The sequence below is a fragment of the Thamnophis elegans genome, chromosome 4 (assembly GCF_009769535.1).
Source record: "Thamnophis elegans isolate rThaEle1 chromosome 4, rThaEle1.pri, whole genome shotgun sequence".
NCBI classification, from domain to species: domain Eukaryota; kingdom Metazoa; phylum Chordata; class Lepidosauria; order Squamata; family Colubridae; genus Thamnophis; species Thamnophis elegans.
The window spans coordinates 67629598-67649846 of NC_045544.1; the positions used below are offsets into that span (position 1 = coordinate 67629598).

Genomic DNA, 20249 nt, shown 5'->3' on the forward strand with positions numbered 1-20249 from the left:
GCAGTTTCAAGAACTTTTACCTACAAATACTTTGTTCTAGGATCTAAACATAGATATTCTTTATAATCAATATATTGTGGTCAATTGTGAGGTTCAGGACAAACTAACCAAACACAAAACATCCTTTCCCACCCCCATAATTAGAGTAGTTAAAAACTAATACAATTTTTTTAAAAAATAGAGTAAAATGTGCAAAGAAAAAAAATAGGAAAGATACAGAATAGAAAGTAAAATAGAAAAAAATTATAGAAAGAAAAAAGAATGTATTAAAGAAAATTAAATGTATAAATGAGTGATGCTTTTTTTGTAAGACTAGTGCTAGAAGAAGGGTATGGCAGTGTGACAAAGGTACCTGTATAATGCATAAACCCTGTAACATTTCTTATGAACACATTTAGTCAGTGGTGAAATTCAATTTTTTTTACTACTGGTTCTGTGGCTTGGTGGGCATGATAGGGGAAGGGTACTGTAAAATCTCCAATCCCACCACACTCCAGGGGAAGGATACTGCAAAATCTCAATTCCCACCCCACTCTGGGGGCCAGCCGGAGGTGGTATGTGTCAGTTCTCTGAACTACTCAAAATTTCCGCTACCTGTTCTCCAGAACCTGTCAGAACCTGCTGAATTTCACCCCTGTGTTTAGTGCAAAAGGAAACAGTCTGCAAACAGACCCTCAGTATCATAAATCTTTGCCTCCAAATGCAGGCCATGCATTCTGAACAAATATAGAAAGGAATAGGAAGAATAGTGTAATGATATACCTCTTTCTTTCTTTAAATGGATTGATTACTTGGTTCTAGATGTTGTTGCCGTTATATGGGTGCATTGGGGAGGGGGGGTCTAATTAAATGATTCCCATAGCAGCCTCAATTCAAAGGCTGAGAAAAAATGCAAATATTATATACATTATTATAGATTATAGAATTCTTTATTGGCCAAGTGTGATTGGACACACAAGGAATTTGTCTTTGGTGCATATGGTCTCCGTGTACATAAAAGGGAAAAAATACATTCACCAAAAATCATAAGATACAACACTTAGTGATAGTCATAGAAGCTGAAACAATAAAATAAGTATAGAAGTTGAAACAATAAAATAAGCCTAAATCTCAAACCATCTATGATTTCAGTTCAAGCAAAATCTCTTTAGGAATTCAGTCAGCTATTACCTGGATGAAAAAGGAGGTAGATATTCTTTTTTGACTCCTCAAATCTGGGCCTCGGTTCCCCATATTAAGAAGGGAGGTCAGAACCACATCTAGCAGCCCTGCTTTATCTAAAGCCCAGGGTCTAGAATACCACCAACTCTTCAGGTTCACTTCCAGGGAACCATTCCTAGAATAGTTGAATTGATGAAATCCAGAGGACAAATAAACCAATTCCTGTAATAATAGATTTTGTACATTCTGTAAGAAATTATGTATTACCATAACATATGCAGCTGTGAAACCGATACACTGAGAGAGAGGAAAAGGAAGTCGATATAGGGCTTCAAATAAGGGATTTGGAAATGGTTAGCAAGAATGCCATGAAACCATAGTATTTCATGATTCATAAATCATTGAAATCATAGGAGGCGTGCAGAAGTGCACCAGCGTGCCTAACATTTCTGTCCTACTGCACCCATCTATTTGTATTCATTTCTTTCAGTTTATATCCATGTTTATATTTATACCCAGTGGTGGGTTCCTACCGGTTCACCTGAACCGGTAGTGGTTTGGTGGCCTGGGTCTCTGCCAGTTCCAGTGACCCAGGCCTACCACGCCCCTGAACTGGCCTACGGTGGCGCCATCTTGTTTTTTGCTTCTGTGCATGCGCAGAACCATTTTTTTTGGCCACGAGCAAACCAGCAGTAGTGACTGCTGGAACCCACCCTTGTTTATACCTGCTATCTTGTATGTGTTTGACAAACTAATAAATGCAAATACTAGAGGAACCACTCAGGCACCTTGGAGGTAAATAAAGAACTAGCTACTCCCTCAAAGCAATGACCAGCAAGCCAAAACTTGTATGCTTTCAACACATGATGCAAGCTCATGATGGACTAGAAAAAAACAATTGTAATTGGCAAGGTTCAGGAAAGAAGAAGAAAGGGAAAACAGTAGATACAATGGATGGACAGGATCAAAGAGGTCATTGAAATGTCCTTTGAGCAGATACAGATTATTATTGAAGATAAGATGAGATGATGGGCCTTTGTTCATTTAATCACCAGGGCAATTATATTGCACGTGGCTAACTATACAGCTCTGATTTTGTGTGCATTGGAGCGACAGATCATATTATACAAAATATATTTTAGTAAAGCTTCTTGAAACTTACCTTCAACATTTCAGTCTTTTGTGGAAGCTAGAGGTCACTGTAACCACAATTTTAGAAACCGGATGTGCTATTTTTCAAGATACTATGTGCATGTTTGACATGAAATAGAACATACTTAAGAAAAGGATAAAAAAATAAAACCCATTGTTTCTATTCTCTAACCTTACAATGTTGAAAGACTGTCTGAGGTACCTTTTCTATAAAAAAAGCTTACATGTACATTTTCAAGGCCTCTGCTATTAAATCTTGATACTCTTTTAAATTAGACTTGTGGCTATGGGATATGCTGCAAAATCTGTCGCCAAAGTGTTCCAAGGGAAGCGGGGAGGGGGGGAGTTATTAGCATTAAAGATTTAGGAATGTCTGTTGACATATTAAGGAAACAACCTCAGGGGACAGCTGACAAGACTCCAAGAAACGTTACCAAGGGAACAGTGACGCAAGTACATTCCATTTTTACAGGCTGGCCTGCTGCCAATTTCTCTCGCCTGATGTCTGATGTAATGCTGAGCTCGATCTGGATTAGTGCTAACTATCAACCACAGCAACTCACTCTGCTGAAATCAATATTCTAAAGTGAGAGGGGTTTTTTTCTCACAAGACAAAAAGAGAGAGAGAAAACCAGCCAGGTCTAAAGACATCCATGATCATGTAAAATGCATCAGGGGAAGATATAGGGCTTGCAGGAAATTAGCCTAATGCTTTTGCATGGATGAATGTGGACTCCTGCAATGCAAACATGTGGAGCAAAATATGCCAGGCTCCATTTACAGCCTTGTCCCCGTGAGAGCTGAAAGTCATATTGTGGTTTTGCAGTCAAGGATAAGAGAGTGCTTGGGTAGGATGGCACAGAAACAGCAAAAAGCAAACAGCATAGATCTGGAAAATACAATATATTTTAATAAGGTGGGGGGGGGGGTTTGCACTGTTTTAACATCATTCTTCAAATTAATCACCATTTATCAAGCTTTGTACAAGCCAATACTGATTAGAATGACTAGAAAGCTGCCATGAGAACTATAACACTCCATGGTGCATGGCCATTACTTCATGGGGCATTGGGGCATTGGGGCAAATCCTTTGGTACTGTCCACATATGGTTTTAATTAGAATAGATTGAATTGCTGCTGCTTCAGTGTTTATCTTTAAGAAGTTATGTTACACATAAGTGAAAGCTTGCTCTGTTAACAGCTCACATCCCCATCCTTTATTTTTTCCAAACAGCATGGAGATAAATGGGAATGTTTTAAGTGACAACGCTGGAACTGTTCTTTATTATCCTTTTGGAACAGTACAGATAGTCCTCAACTTATGACTGTAATTGAGCCTGGAATTACAATTTTATGTCGTTATGGTGATAAATTGAGGCACCCATGTGACTGAAGTAATCTTCTGGCTTTTTTCACAGCAGATGTTAAACAAACATGGCAAAAACCAGAGTCATAAAGTAAATGCCATGATCATTAAGTGAATGCCATAGTCATTAAGCAAACACCACAGCCATTTGGGAAGTTTTTTGCCAGAAACCTACAAAATATGCCAAAAACAGGCAAAAATATCATGAATTGCAATCATGCAACTGAAGAACACCATGACAGATCATAAAGCTCAACCACACAATATGTGGACATATGATTATGTGGGAAAATGTGACATTTACAACAATTGGGATACTTTATAGTCCATAAGCATCTATTCCATGGCCATCATAACGTCAAACATTTGTGACCAGTTGCTAAGTGAGGACTAACTGAATCAAAATATCAAAGAAAATGTGGTAGGCTATGCAGTTGATTGATACTTCAGCTGGATTTTTTTTTTAAGGAGAAAAATCTAGTAGTGTCATAATTCAGAATAGTTAATGTTCAAACTTGCTTGAATACTAGCTTACATTAAATTGCAAATTCATATAGCTGACATTTACCCCCTTGGTCGCATTGACTTATAATAATTTGCAATAATTAAGCAACCAGACCATGTCCTATGTGTGATACAGCTTCAAAGTAGTTGGTAATCATTGACTTATTATAATTATAAATAAAGGAGTCATTGGCATCTCCCTTTTGTTTGAATTACATTATGTTTTGTATGCAAGAAAAAGAAGACAAAGCAGAACGTTGAAATTTTACAGCCTTAAAGGACCTTAGAGCAAGAGTAGTAGTAGGCATTTGTTATTAAATTTCAACCAGATTACCAAACATTTTGACCTTTTTGGCAGACATCAGAAATAGTGTAATATTGAAAAAAGATAGCCCGGTGTTATCATTTGTCCCACACCAAATAATATCAGTTTAAACATTTGTGCAGGAAACTTTTGGCAGAATCAAAAATTAACTGTTCATTTTAGATACCAAAAAAACCCCCACAGAAAACTACTGGTAATCACATGTGTACTGAAAATAAAGAATCTAATATTTTAAAGACTTTGAATTCTTAAGATAAAAAAGGAAATAATTATTCAGCATGATTCAATAGTTGTTATCCCAAACTCATTGGCCAAGATTTTGGGCATTAAATGGATTACAGTTCAATCATCTGGAGGTTGCTAGATTGAAAAAAAGCTCTTCCAGTCTTGATTTTCTTTTGCATTTTGAAAATGGCTTATTTTGTCAGATTAAGTCTCTACCAATCAATTGCATCAGACCCCAGAAAAACGGCTGAACTCTTTGACTACTGTACTGAATATGTGTCAAGTTGCTTAAACAAGATCTATAGACTAAATGAGAGCAAAGGCCCCAGGAATACTATTGTTTATTCCCATATATTAATTCAAGATAAATTACAGAAGCAACCTTAAAAAGAGGCCAAGCTTCCACAGATTCTTTCACAGCTGGGTATAAAAACTGCTAGTGAGTACTTGATTTTCATGTTACCAGCATGTCTTGCATAGCAGTTTTCTTAAACCAAGTCTTGACAGGTAGCAAATTAGGAAGCAAGTTTAACATTCCATTAGAAATGACACAGGTAACCACAAACCACCTGCTGAGTAGCCCAGGTTACCCAATGAATGCTTATTCCTGCACACGTTTATTAAGAATTCCTGAGCAATAAATGCTGAACTCTGGACATAGTCCTTGTGCAGTGCTCCCATTAACTATGTCCTTTTCTACAGTCTAAAGTGGACCTGGTTTCTTTCACTGGAATACAAAATATCAATTTCTATTTTCTCTATTCTCTGTGTATTATAAATATTCAAAACAGATGTATCCATTCCATAAGTTAAAAAATTTCTGCTTCAGTTATTTGTGTCTACGCTCTTCTCCACTGTTCTCTTCTGTTTAGAAGATAGATAACAAAGATCTAGACGAATGTGATTCAGATCAGTGAAATAATTCAGCTATATTAAATGCATATTCCATGGTAATTTTGCATATAATCGATGAAATATCCTTGTAGTACAGGTATCCCCTTTGTTTGTTGGACACTGTCCTCTTCTAAAGCCTTTGAATTCACATTTTTACTGCTTTCTGAGCAAATTGTCCATGCTCCAGGGTAGTTTAGTTTAACCCAGTCACCAAATGGCTAACCAGTCTGAGAGGTTACCTAAATAATCCTTCCCACATTCCTCATTTCTGTACTTGACAGCTCTAGGTTTGTGGTCCTCAGCTCAACGCTGCATGAATTGTTCTATTGGAAGGCTTCCTTTTTATTCCCAATACAGAAATCCTAACCAGGAGCAGACAGTCCTGCTTGCAACTATGATTTAAGTAAAAATCAAATCAACATAGTTAGATTGCCGTGCAGAGAAAACACAAAGGTTGTGAACAAGTCCGCCTAGGTTTCTAAGCAGGCACATAGTTGCCTCCAGGTAGGGGTGTGTATTAAAATATTGAAAACAAAATACATATCATGTCAGTGCCCTACAGGGTGTATTGCCTAAATCTCTCTCTCTCACATACAAAATGATCCAGTTAGTATGACTCAGATATTATCATGCAATACTTCTTACTCATAACTCCTCCACCTTGTTTGGTGTCATTTTGATATTACAGCATGCCTCAGAGCAAAACTATTTGCAAAAGATGATGATGTCAATTAAAAACAAGAAGTAATTTTAGTCAAGCAACCCAAGTCCCATGTATCAACAAGTCCTTTTCATGCAGATACTCTTCATATTAACCTATGTTGTTTATTCCAATTCTCTATAATATAAGCAACGGACTAATTAAAGTGTGCAATAGGTGGATTGGATTTTCACCCTGCTGGTTTATAGTAACACTATATATTCTAACTCGTGTTCCTTTTCTCCAGTATCTTTAACAGCTCATGGCAGGGATCCATTTAATAATAGAACATATCCTGCATGGATAGTGCCAGGAAGAAAGTATCACCTGTTGGATACCTGCACATAAGAGATAAAAATGACAATCATTCTGAAGTGAGTTTAGAATGATCATGCGAATACAAATTTGCATTTTATTTCTAACAAAGGTTAAATTCAGATATGAAGCATTAACAGGAGGAAAATAAGAAATGCCAAAAGTTTGCATTTCCTCCCCCCAAGTGCTTTCCAAGTATATTGCATAAACTAGAAAAAACAAATGTTTAAAATCCCCAAAATGCAGAAAAAAGATGCATATTCTCAATGACATCATATAAGCCATGGTAAAGCTTTCTATCTTATGCCAGAAACCTCTATGATGCCACATAAAAAAAGCCTTCTGGTGTTCCACCGTCAACATTTGAATAACTCGTGGTGTACCAAAAAGCTGACTCAATGGGAGTCTGGGTGGACATGTGAAACATAAATGCTAACACAAAGGTCAACCCTGGAAACTAAGTACATTAAATGGACACTCCCTTTAGGGTATGTCTTCTTACACCCACACATTTCACCTAAGAAGTACTTGTTAAATACAAGTTAGTTCTCGCACTGATCTGTGTGACAACATCTTGGCTTACCAGTAGCTTAGCCCAGTACAATTAAGGAAGTATTATATTGAAACAGTCTCCAGCCAAATGGAAGAGACTGTGAGGGATACTGAGTGATTAGCTTACATATTTGTGCCCTATAAAGCACAATACAGGTAGTCAACCAATCTCATTGTACATATGTTGTGCACTGACAAATAAATAATAATAATAATTATTATTATCTTTGACTTACAACAGTTCATTTAGTTAAAACAGCAGTAAAAAAGGGACTTATGTTCATTTTTCACACTTAGCATCAGTTCAGAATTTCCATGGGCACGTGATCAAAATTCAGACACTTGGCAACTGACTCATACTTATGTTACAGTGTCCTGGGGGGTCATGTGATCACCATTTGTGACTTTCTGACAAGCGAAGTCAATGGGAAAGTCAGATTCACTTAACAACCATGTTACTAGCTTAATAACTGCACTGATTCACTTAATAACAACAGCAAGAAAGATTGTAAAATGGGGCAAAGCTCATTTAACAAATGTTTCACTTAGCAACAAAACTGTTGGGCTCAATTGTGGTCGTAAATTGAGTGGGTTTTTTAGGCTATAGTAGATCAATATCAAATACATCACACAATGCCTGATATATGAATATAGCCCTTAAGATAAATCTATTGTTTTGCCCCTAACCCTTCATAACAGCTTGTGCCTATGAAAGCATCTCTTGAAGAGCTAACTGCAGCACTTGCTAGTCATTTTCAAGGTGAGACAAAAAAATTGAAACCTTCCCAGCATGCCACAACCTTATTCAAATCAACACATGTACATGTCTCACTGAGTTCAACTGAACCCAATTACATGTCAACAGGTGGAGAACTTGTAAGCTTTCCAGATATTTCTGAACTATAATGTTTATTGAATGGAATAATATGTACAATGAATCATATTTCCTCTCCTTGGTGTACAAATAGCAATAGCAATAGCAGTTAGACTTATATACCGCTTCATAGGGCTTTCAGCCCTCTCTTAGCGGTTTACAGAGTCAGCATATCGCCCCCACAGTCTGGGTCCTCATTTCACCCACCTCGGAAGGATGGAAGGCTGAGTCAACCTTGAGCCAGTGAGATTAGAACCGCTGAACTGCAGATAACAGTCAGCTGAAGTGGCCTGCAGTACTGCACCCTAACCACTGTGCCACCTCGGAAAGCATATACTGCTTTCCTTGGTTATTTAAAATACATTTTAACCATAAATCTGATTATTAAAAATGCACCTTAGCTCTGCTCTAGGTGATGTACAGTGAAATAGCTAATTTAACAAATGCAAACATGTTTCCAATTTCTAATAAACAGAAAAGCAACATAAGCAATGTAATGGTCATTTAAAATATTGAGAGAAAAAGGAGACCAACGAAAATTATTCAACTCCAGGCCATCCTAAAACTAAAGCTCTCACTCATTTCCAAAAGGATAATGAGAAGAGAAAAGTGGAAGAGAGAATTTCTGGAATTTAAAATTTCTGTCTTCCTAGCCTTAGCTAGAAAGCTGAGCATAAGGATATCCAGGGAAAAAGCCTGAAGAAGACCTTGGTAGTCCAACAAAAGGATATGGAGAAGGCATCCCTTCAAATATTCTAATCCTAAAGTAGATGTCTATCACATTTAATGACATGGATCCAGAAAATCCCTGTAGCACAACAAATGAGTTAGAGGCCACATGAAATTCTTCAAGCACCAAGAAATATAACACAACTTTAAATTAAGACATGGAATAATGGTGTTTAATGATGTATACTAGCCACCCCTCAACTTGGTGATTTCATAATCCTGTAACAGTGGGGGGTTCCGGATCCCATTACAACCAGTACGCTGCAATGGGCCCGGCATTGACCATCTGAATGTGTGCAGCATGTGCACAGCGCACGCATGTGTACTTACCAACCGTGATGCTCCAACTGCCCCGATTGGCTCAAATAACAGTAAGGAAAGCGGGCGGGTGGGTGGGCCCTCTGGAGCACCTGTACCAGAACAGTACCTGGTACTTCCAGCAGGCACCTATATGCCCATACCGGGGCATACCAATTGTAGACCACCACTGTCCTGTAATTACTATTATGGTAGTGAAGACTCACAGACCCCTGGAGCTCTGGTTATATGTCTTGTAGTTCAAGAAACAAGTACAGCAGTCTGTTCTATACCCCTAAGCATTAAATGAAAAATGGAGAAGAAATGCACACTAGTGTAGAACTTGTAGCCCCTTCAGAAGAAATACTAACAATTCCAATATAAATTCTGGTTAGGAGCCAACCTTCATTTTCCACTTTGCATCTTCCCGCACCCAATGGTAGGTCTTGTACTTGCTATGATTTTTCAGAACAGAGCTCCTCACCAATCCTTGCAGGTGTGAGCAGGCAGGGATGCTGATTCAGCACACCTGGTTACTACAGGATACAATAACAAAGCCCCTCTGTCTGGAGACACCCTGAGTCAGAGTTTGCTGAATTAGTTGTCTGCTCCTTTGAGGTGCTGCCTTTTGTGCTAGACCAAAAGAAGAAAGGTGGGGATGGTTGTTTCTCACTCCTATCCCTGTATCTTAGATTACATAGCAATACATAACAATAATTCCTTAGGAGCATTTCCATATTGCTGATTGTTGGGAACATTAACAAAGATACTCTCTGAATTGCTTTCCATAGTTTGGTCATTGGATCTTGAATGCATGATAAAGCAAGTCTTCCCAGTCACTAAAGCTGAAACATGCAGTGCCTCCTTGTTGAGAACTGCATCACTGATTTGTCTCTTCATTATACAAAAATATGTACCTACAAAGCCGCCTCAGCTTTAACCTAGATTTGCATTTGTATAATATTCCTTGAGGTTTTTCATCATCTGATAGTTCCACTGCTTTAAAAAGCAGAGATTTAAAACCCGATAGTTTATCTCATTTTTAGTGATGCAGAAAATCAGTAATAAAGTATATAAGGTATCTGTTCCATAAGTGCTTTTACATACTTCCAAGTTAATTTCTTTGTAGAACTAATTTGCTGTGTCACTACTATTTATAGACTCATCTCTTCTATTTACCATAAACAATGGGCTACAGAAGGACCCGAAACAACCTTTACATATCTGGGAACTATAGCAATGCAACATCTGCAAGACACTATTATACTATGGAGTAGGACACTTGTAGACATCCCTGATTTCCACCACCACCCTCCCGGGATGACTCCTGCAAAGTGTAAATCAATATATACGAGAGGGTGGACAAATTGGAAAGGAAAAGAATGCTGTGTCTTGGGAAAGGTATTAGGACTTGAACTGGGAGATCCAGATAGGAATCCCATCATCCCCAATTCATCACTGATACAGAGCAAACTGACTTTCTGAGAGAAAACAGAAGTGCCTCAAAAGCTCACCTGCTTGGGGGTTCTCTAAAGCAGGGATCTCCAACCTTGGCATCTTTAAGTCTGGTGGACTTCAACTCCCAGAATTCTGGGAGTTGAAGTCCTCCAGGTTTAAAGTTGCCAAGGTTGGAGACCCTGGCTCTAAAGATTTATGAATCAACCACAAGCTTAAGCCTTAAACAAGAATCTCATCCTTTGCCTCCTCTTCTTCAGACTCTTCTCTGTTACACGGTGTAAAGAGCTCCATGCCTGACTCTAAAGGCTCAGACTGATCTTTAAGGCTTGGCTTAACTCAGATGAATTATGTGTTTTGTCCAAGAGTTATGGGAAGAAAGTTTTTAAAAAGTGGAGGAGTACAGAAGGAAACAAAATATGACATCTTAACCCCCTAATGCCATTCATGTTCTTGAGAACATTTTTTTCCTGAAAGGGCATGACGCATATTCTACAGTCAAATGAATTGTTAAGTTAAAGATTTACACGTAAAAATAATTTTCAAGTATTTTGCAAGTACCTTTTACTTGGCAGGGACCATTATGTAAAATTAAGTTGCTCAATCCCATTTAAGGACAAGAAATAATTTGGGACTGGAATGTTAACAACACATCCTGTAAACTCTATCCTTCAGAACAAGATGGATGTTTGTTAGTAAGAGACCCTGGCTTCCTGTTTCATAAAACATATGTTTGGGTTAGCATACCCAACATGGCAATTGGGAAGCCCTCCTCCAATTCTGCTGCCTGGAGAATTTAAGGGATTGCAGTCCAAGCAGATCTAAACAATGACAGGTTAGAAAAAAATGCTACAGGGTGGTCTGTAATCTGTAGCTAGGATAGAGAACATTTTTGCTAACTTGGCAGGCATAAGGAAATGCCTTCTTATGTCTAAGCCAGTATAAGTCTCGCCTCTTTATACATCTGAGACACAGAGAAATGAGCAAAATAATCACTTTGGATGGGAAATTTTAGGCAACTGAAAAGAATGATGAGTAACAGATAGATGAAAGGTGGTGCTGAGATTATTCTGATATGAATCCAATAAGCATCTTTTCCAAGAAGCCCATTTAATTCAAGCTGCAGTGGAGTTGGAATGAGACACAGAACTTGAAAATTATTTTTAAGAAAAGAAGTTATTGCATTATTCGTGGAACAATTGCAGTATAAGTAAGTATGTGCGGACACAAATATATATATATATTACAGATGAAAAGCTACAGGTTAGGGAAAGTGACACTGGAGGAATTGCCCATTTATGTCACTTTATATCTGAGATTTCAAACAATGAAACTTTGTGTTGGTTTATAATATGAAGGGACAAATTGCTCTAAATTTGCATTCTTCTTCTTGGTGCCCCCCCCCTCAATTCCAGCCTTCCAAGGTGGTAGTAATAGCCCCAAATAGCCTCCAAAATATGACATCTTTTTCTGTGTAGAAGAACAATGCTGATCTTACCACTGTTTTGCCATACTGTCAAAATGTTTTTTCTAGATATATTGTTAGCCTTCCCTATTTGAACCACTGAGAATGCTGTTTCATGGTTTTGTTTTGTTTTAGATTGTATTTTGTAGCTCATCTTCTTGACAATTTTTTTGATGAAGGACCCCCGATGAACAATAAATCAAACTCACATGCAATGTTTTTATTTAGCATATGCTTATATTTAAATATAGCACTGAACCTATTTATTGCCATAATAACCACCCTATAAGGTTGAGTGGGCTGAGTGAAAAGAACAGAACCAAGTCACCTATAGAGCTTCCATAGCTGAGGATGGATTCCAATTATCATAGTTGAGGGTGGACAACTTATACCACATTGGCTGTCCATGCAAATGTAAATAAGAGCTGATAGTTTTGCCTTGGTTTATCTAGGAAAGGTGCGGGCGCAGGGATTACTAATGGGAGAACTGCTGGGTATTCAGTACAATAATTGCCTTCATTAGTAAGTGATTATTCTTACTGTGAATGCTTTCTGTGGATTGACCATATGATAATATCACAGATAAGGGCAGTGTCCACAAGGTCATTTACAGAAAAATTCATCTTTTAAATCCTTTTGGAATCCTTTGTGATCCTTCCTATTTCTCATTTATGAGTGGCTTACTCACCGTGTTCAGCCATAAACATCATATAATGTGTATGAGAGAGAGGGAAAAGGCTGGCCCATAGTAGAAAAGGAGCCATCCAGTGGTTTCATTTCCATCCAGCTGTTGCTTCAAAAGTCCACAAAGCAAATAATCCTAACAGTGAATGTTCAAAATGCTGAAATGTATTAAACTAACCTCAATCTGGACAAGTATCACTCCTTTTTAATTTTTGGTTTAAATATATATATATACAAAGGGGATATCCATGTAACTTGAAATCATGTTTTTTTTATACTTGGCTAGCAACAATCCTCTCTTTTTCTGTGTATTTTCTTTCTTCCAGAAGAGTTTAAGCATGTTTAGTTTAGATAAATCTGGATCAAAGCCAGTTGTTTTTTTTAAAGCACAACTGTTTGCTGTGAATTGTTGAGACAAAAGTTAATCAAAATCAAATAAAGTTTTATGTCTTTTCTTACTATTATTTAACTAATTTATATGCCAGTACTGACACAATTTCAGCTTAGTTCTAAAAAAAAATAATTTCAGTATGCTGCAAATCTCAGGACATCCACTGCCAGATTTCAGATTTTACAGTATAATCACTTAAGCACCATGCTACAAAGGTATGCAGTTGTATGATTCACACAATATTAAAAAATATGGAGCAGCTTTTGGGAAGGGCTTTTTTTTTAACAACAGGCAGATGAAACAAATTATCCTTTGTGTTGACAAGATGATTATCTTTCTTTCATATTTGTGGTTGCAAAGACATTGGCTTGACAAGCAGAGGTATTTTAATGTACGATAAATCACGTTATTTTATATGCCTTTTTAAAGCATGAAACAATTGTCTTCCAGTTAGCTACCATTTTCAGATGCCAACCAATCTCAATTTAATCAGACAGCCTTTCTTTCAAGAAATTTCCAGGAAATAAGAGTTCTCTTCCACATGTTTTATTCCATGTAACTAAAACAAATGCTTTGGGAAGTTCCTACTAATTCACTGAAACGGTGACCTTGGCAACAGAGAAATGGAAATTTAAGTCAAAGATATTGTATTTCTTCTTAACCGTATAGACAAGCAAAGGCTTAAAAACAACCGCTCAGGAAGAGAGTAACTCATGTTACGCATAAAGGACTTGGCAGGCCTGAACACCGAAATTTCCAGAAGTGTTTGCGTGGCAAGAACTCAGTGCCAATCCACATATTTTAGCTACATTGGCCGGGTGCCCAGAGTACAAAAAAGCTGTGGAACTGTGCAGTTCACTGGCTTCCCTGATGAGTTTCCATCCTGCAAGGCAACACTGGCTATGTCTCCTGCTACTTAAATTGTTACAAAATACCAGATGTGCTTAAGAAAGAGTAAGTGAATCCAAACCTTGGGTAGTCAGATAACCTATCATTAAAGTTTTGTGTTTTTTTTAAATGCTGTCAGAGCTCCAGATTACTGTTTTGTTCTGTTTGCTTACGCCCTCTTGCTGGAAAGCCCCCCCCCCCTCCCGGATGATGGGAACAAGACACAGGAGGAGTAGACAGTTCTGGAGCATTTGACAACTTTGTTTACAATCACACCCCTGCACATCTGAACCATGTGAGAAAGTAAAGGCTAAGCAGATTCCCTCTGCCCTCAGCAAAGAGTCTGGAAGGCAGTGGAAAAGCCGCAGGAAGGAGTACAACAAAGCAAAAAGAATCGGGATCGTGTTTCTCTATCCCCATGGAGGGCAGCGGAAGAAAACAACAGAGCTGTTCTGATTCTCTCCCCCTTGGACAGCCAGCGATCCCTTATGTGAAAAGATTGCACAAACAGACCTCGTCTAATGGTAATCAAATCCCCACAGCTTGCTAAAAGGCTGGGTGTGACATTGGTGGTGCATACTTCCATGGATTTTATACCCCGGGTGGCACACGTACCCCTTTTCCAGCTGATCTGTTTTAGAAATATTTTTACAGTGACTATCTGTACAAGGTGACTTATGCCCAGTCCTCCGACTTGCAGCCATTGCAGTGTCCCTATAGTCCCGTGAATAAAATTTGGACCCTTGGCAACTGGCATGTATTTACAGTGGTTGTAAAATCCTGGGCAGTGGCGAAATTCATAAAAAATTAGTACCAGTTCTATGGGTGTGGCTTGGTGGGCATTGCAGGACAAGGATACTGCAAAATCTCCATTCCCTCCCCACTCCAGGAGAAGGATACTGCAAAATCTCCATTCCCACCCCACGCCAGGAGAAAGTTACTGCAAAATCCCCATTCCCACCCCACTCCAGGAGAAGGATACTGCAAAATCTCCATTCCCACCCCACTCCAGGGGAAGGATACTGCAAAATCTCCATTCCCACCCCACTCTGGGGCCAGGGAGAGGTGGTATTTGCGGGTTCTCTGAACTATTCAAAATTTCCACTACCAGTTCTTCAGAACCTGCTGAATTTCACCTCTGATCCAGGGGTCATGTAATCACTATTTGTGACCTTCCAAACAGTTTCCAAAAAGCAAAGATAATGTGGAAGCCGGATTCACTTAATGACCACATGATTCACTGAACGACTATGACTTTAAAAAGTTGTGAAATCCGACTAAGTGATTCCATCATCTAGAGATGGAAATTTTGGCTCCAATTCACATCATCGATGCTGTAGAATTCTGCAGTAGCCAGTTAGATTTTAGCACCACCAAACTAGGTTTCCTGCCTAAGCAGGGGTTGGACTAGAAGACCTCCAAGGTCCCTTCCAACTCTCCTATTCTATTCTATTCTAGGATTGTGAACATGTTTTCCCCTAGGAGTACATGAAACAATTCCAATAACAGCATATGTGCATTTGTATATCTTCATGTTTCCTCATTCTTCTTTTCAACTAATAATAAGAAATAGGCAAAAACCCACTGGAGGTCAGTTTGAACCATGAGCTCCAAGGACATTTGCTTCTGCATTGAAACTGCCCTCTTGCTTGTAGATACTATCTGACCCAATGTTTCTTTTAGGTGGTGGCCGGAGGCAAATGGAAATGCTTTGCTAAAGATGAAACTACTTTGAAACAGTTCTGTCCTTAGTAACTTATTCTGAATAATGTTTAATATTAATTTATTTGGAGATTTCTATTCCCTGCCTATTTCTGCATTCTTTACGTGATTGAGCTATAGCAGGGGTTGGCAACCTTAAACACCCAAAGAGCCATTTGGACCCGTTTCCCACAGAAAAAAAAACACCAGGAACCACAAAGGTCCTAACCTGAAGCCCCTCATTCAATTCTGGAGGCGACTGGAAAGCCAGTTCACCCCCCCCCCCCCAAGAGTCTCTTCCTAGAACAGCATCCTTTTTCCTCTACTTGTCCTAACTGAAAGCCCTATCAATTGTGGAGTCGACTGGCAAACCCACCACCTGCTATAGAGTCTCCTCCTGGTGCACTGTGCTTCCCCCCCCCCCCCGTAACTGGAAGCTCCTTTCAAAATTGTGGCACCGACTGGCAACAGGGAGCCACAGCAGGGGGATGAAAGAGCCATATGTGGCTCCAGAGCTGCTGGTTGCTAACCCCTGAGCTATAGCAACGGGACAACCAGTTTCACTCTCTCTCTTTATGCCCACAGGATATATTGGTGTCTTTGCTACAATGGCTTCAGAGTGGTGGCTATGCCAATGTCTCCAAGAATATTTTCTGGTTTTGTTTTGTTTGTGTAGATATTTCTATCTCAATGCTGAGCATGCACCATTCTATTAACATAGATTTCTGGTTGTTGTGGTGTGAGATACAAAACTGTAATTTCCATTTTTATTATTTTAGAAATTCTTTATGATTTTAATGTTTTTAATGCTATAAGCTTCCTGGAGTCACTTCAAAATGAGACAGGCAGCAAATAAATTTAATAAATAAAACACAATTGATATAACCTCAGACCTAGAACTTTCAACTTTCAGCAATGCAAGCAGCAGGGTATTTGGTCACCAAAGTTTAATATCTAACACATCAGGACTATAGAAAGTCTCAAATTCTGTTTGTGATTGAGAATGCTTGACATTTGCTGGGCAATATGGGAAAATAGAATCGCAATTATTTTACCTTTTTGATCAAATATTTTCCTCTACTCTTATAGGAATGCCATAAAAACCTCAGCAGCTGTGTGTGTTTTCTTACACATTCACACATACAGTTTTAAAATGTATTTGGGGGGAGGGGGGAGGAGGTGGAAAAGGCCATTTTCTTCCAGTGAAAAGGTTTGTGGTTAAGGCTTAGCATTGGGAATGGAATAAGAAAAAGATCACCATGTTTATCTAAGTTGTTTTTATTATCCCAATGGAAAGTCTGGCAAAACTGCACAGATTTGAAACTTATCAAGAATCAGAACTGGAAAAAATGCTTTTATTTTGTCCACTGCAGTAAAAGAATCAGCAAGAAAAGAGACAGCTAAATTATATTGAGAAGTAAAGAAGAAACATAAGTGTTTATGCCCAAAATAAAAAAGTCAGAAGACAGATCTAGGAAGCATACCAAACCCAGCTGAAGCACTGTCCCACAACAAAGGCAGGCTGTGATGATGTGAACTCATCACAGCAGGTAACCCAGTTTTGATTGAGTTGAGTCACTACAGCCCAGAGGCAGCTAAGTCAACTTCTTGACTTGTTCTTTCAGTTGCATAATGTGCCAGTCAAGCATTTAGGAATGCAATAAATGTTTGCTCACCGGGACACAGGTAAGCCATGGCCGTCTCTCAGACAATCAGCTGAGGGTGGAAGTTGGCTACTTGCTTAAGTGATTCCCACGCAGAGGTTCTCACATGAATTAAATCAAGTCAGTTTCTGGGAAGGCCAACTCCTCCTCCCACTTTATGTCCCCAAATGCTACAACTTATAATTGGTGAGGCCTCCATCCAAGTCTAGAGTCTGTGACATCATGGAAAGCATGTATTTATTCTGATAGCCTTTATATAAAGTTTTTTTAAAATGTTCTTTTGGTTTGGGAGGATAAGTCTTTCCAGGGGAGGTATACTATTCTCTTGCAGAATTTCCTGCATAGCTTTTAAAAAATCCAGCAGAAAATGGAAAACTGCAGCTGCTTTTGTCAGTAACTTTCTACACCTCAGGACATATTTGTTGGAAGACTCTGTCTTCCAATTCTAGCATGAAGCTAAATATTTCCTTGTTTAAAAGATCTTGTCCCTTTTATCCTAAGAGCCAACCTACTGCAGCAAAATTCTTTTCTTCTTCACTTTTGCAAAAAATAGCTCCACTATCCGTGAACCAGTGGTGGGTTGCAGATGGTACGCCCCGGTACAGCCATACCGATGCCTGCCGGGAACACCGGGTACTGTTTCGGTACAGTGTTCCGGAGGGCCCACCCGAGCTCCTTATCTGTATTTGAGCTCTTCAGCGCTTCCGTGCATGTGCACGCAGCGTACGGCGCCCTGTGAGATGCTCCACCAAGCAGCTGGAGCATCACAGAGGTAAGGACACATGTGTGCGTTGCACATGTGTGCTGCGCGCGTGCATGTGGGACACTCTGGGCCCCATTGAACCGTACCGGTTGCAATGGGATCCAGAATCCACCACTGCCCTGAACCATGATTAAAGCTACTACATGGCACAGAACAGACTGTGGGAACCTGGAGCCCAATAGACCTGGGATGTTCTCCATCTAGATACAAACTCCAAAGAGATTTTTTTTCAAATTAACTTTAAAATGTAGGAACATGTCTTGAAGTCCAAACATCTTGAAGTTGCCATTTCTGAAAAACACCACCCTAACGGAAGCTGTTCTTTTCTTGAGCTGTTTCTTGTTTAGGAGATGTGTAGAATGTTCTGACACTAATCAATTTATAACCTTTAAGAGATACGTTTTGATCTTGTCTTATTGACTGACCAAGGAACAAGATGGAAATGTTGAAAATATGCTCTGTAATGGCTGGATTCATACATTGCAGTAAACTATTGTTGGCTAAAGAAGCTATCCTGGCCTGATTACATAAAACAATAAACTATAGCTTTTAAGCTACAATAGCTAGTTTTATACACTGCAATAGACAAAACCCAAAACAAACTACATTAGCCATAGTGCTATATGTGAACCCCACATTTTTCTTTTATAAAGATTTTGCAATGGAGAATAGCATTTACAACATGATCTTAGCAAAGAGAATTGAAGGATTTACTTCCAAGCAATGACATATTAGATTAAATATAAAGCTAGCTATGCAAATAAAAGATTACATAAACCTGCTGCAGTATAGGCAATAGACACTTACTGAGAACATACACCCTGAATTTATCTTAACACCTTTCACAGGAATGAACTGACAATTATTTGAAGTGACTCATACTTCCCAAAACATACTTTCCCTAACTTTTAAACAACCCCTGATAGTCTCTAAACATTATGTGAAGAAAACTATTTGTAAGATACCTTACATATTATTGAAGAAACATACCTACAGCATATAAAATATTCTTTCCCTAATCTGGAATTTTCTACGTGAATTAGCTTCCAGAAATGCTGGCTTGAAATGCTGGAGCCAGAAGCCCCATTCTGCCCACCCAGAAAAATGAATCTGATATTGTTCCTGGTTGAAATCAAAGCTCATTAGGTGATTACATAAACAGCAGCTCACAAAATGCAGCTGCTTATACCCTATAGTATACCCCTTTGTTGCTTATTTGACTAAACTCTGATAAACACATTTTCAAGCAAAGGCCCCAAAACACAGAAAGATATCAAAGGAAACAGTTTTAATCTGAACCACCATTCTGAGAAGTGCTTTCAATTTGCAGGGACAAAGCTAAAGTGTCTGTCTGCCTGTTTGTCCGGAAATTCTAATGCAGCTCTGTAACCGTTCAGTTGCTCTACACTGCAGGCATTATTAATTCAGGCCCTACAAATTATTTGATTGATTCGCTGGACTCACATGGTCATTTTGTATATTTGTAGATCTGCAGCACTGATATTTTCTCTCCAGTTTGTGCAATATCACATTAAATAAACATTAGATAACGTGGCTATGCTACAGAATTACTTCAGCTGTTCTTTTCTTCTCTTCTCTTTTCAGGAACTATTGAACTGCTGGATGAACGCTGTGGAATCTAGCAGCAGGTCTCCAGTTAGTTTGATAAGCAACAGTTTCCAACCTGTTTGAGCTGGTACTCTGGTAGGTAAAATGTTTTTACTTAACTTTATCTATAAACTAGAACATTGCATGTTTGTGGTTTATTTTTTATCCAGCCAATATTCAAAGCAGCTATTAAAGAATAATGCCATAATAATTAAAGCATAGTACAGTCATTAAAACGAGTGCAGCAAGCTTTTCAACTTAAATCTCTGGGACTACACCATAATGGTTAACTGTTAGAACAGGACAGAGTATAAGGTGACCATAAGCTCTGGAAACTCTTTGGGTGAGATTGGGCCACTGTCTTTCAACCCAATCTATTTCACTGGGTGGTTCTTTGGGAAGAAAAGGAAAGTAAATCCCCGGATACAACCCCTTGAGCTTTTGTATTACCAAGACAATTGAAGTTGGATTCAAGAGATGCCTTAGAATTCTCTGTTTATTCTACTGTGTCTTGTAGAACCTACCCTATTTCCCCT

General features: G+C 38.7%; 1 long non-coding RNA gene across 4 annotated transcripts in view; it reads left to right on the forward strand.

The window, feature by feature from the left end:
- The window catches only part of LOC116506952, a 49232-nt gene that overhangs the window by 13351 nt on the left and 15632 nt on the right, over window positions 1-20249 (forward strand). For all 4 annotated transcript variants that reach the window (XR_004255111.1, XR_004255113.1, XR_004255112.1 and 1 more), the window contains exon 2: window positions 19711-19809. This is a non-coding gene — a long non-coding RNA (uncharacterized LOC116506952). The remainder of the gene's footprint in view (window positions 1-19710; window positions 19810-20249) is intronic.